The sequence below is a fragment of the Sus scrofa genome, chromosome 10, assembly GCF_054392235.1.
Source record: "Sus scrofa isolate SSC_HxYL_T2T_F1_AM1 chromosome 10, Sscrofa_HxYL_maternal_Yorkshire_Landrace_v2.0, whole genome shotgun sequence".
Taxonomy (NCBI): domain Eukaryota; kingdom Metazoa; phylum Chordata; class Mammalia; order Artiodactyla; family Suidae; genus Sus; species Sus scrofa.
The window spans coordinates 41430001-41430954 of NC_139392.1; positions in this window are offsets into that span (position 1 = coordinate 41430001).

Consider the following 954-nt stretch of genomic DNA (forward strand, 5'->3'; position numbering starts at 1 on the left):
TCAGATGGGTAGGGAAGGGCAGACAGACTTCCGGCCCCAAGCAGTGATCTGGACCTCCAGAGGCCTTAGGACGACTTCACTGAGAACACGCAGAATACGACCCAGCCACAGCGTCCTCTATACCTAGCTCTGTTTCACTTTCTCTGTCTCTCTCCCCTCCTCCTCTTTCTCCCTCTGATTCTGCCTCTCACTGTCTGCCTATCCTCCGTCCCTCCCTGTCTGTCTCTGTCTCTCTCCCTCACAAGCACACCAAAGCGGGTCCCCCCCCCCCCCCCGGAAAGGACGGATGTGAGACGGACACCCTCTTCTTCCCGTCTTGAAAGCAGGAGAAAAACCTTCCTCTAGAAGCCCAAGTTCAAAGCCAGCTGTTTCAAGGAACGTCTGCCTCTGGCAAGGGGGAGGGGGAGGGCGAGGGGGAGGGCGAGGGGGCGGCCTGGAGGCAGCCTGGAGCACCCACGGCATGCATTCAGAAACCTCGTGCATCTCTCTTCCGGTGCTATCTTTTGGGGGCACGTGGTACTCTTGGGCAAGTCCTCCGAACGATAGTGGAAACAAACATCTGTCTTCTCTCCCACACCTGATGAATGCAGACAGACACACTGGAAGAGCACCCACCCCCCCTTTTCCCCCAAAGGACTCTTGTCACTGTACAGACGGGGGGGGGGGGGGGGGGGGCGGCACGGGGGTGTCACACGCAGTCTTGGTGGCTCGTCTATGTTTCCAATCCGCCCAGGCAGTGCAGGCGGCCACCACTGCTGCTGCCACCTCTCACCGATCGTTCATCCTGTCCGTCAGTGCTATGACAGCACTAAGCTCTTCAGGGAGAAAATGCTCCCTGCCTTTCCTCTCGGAGGGCACACTGAGGGCACCCACTCCCATTAACAAAGTTTATTCACCTTGACAGGAAGAAAAGAGCTTGGGGTTTCTCACACCGCTGCAGATGACACTTTCCTA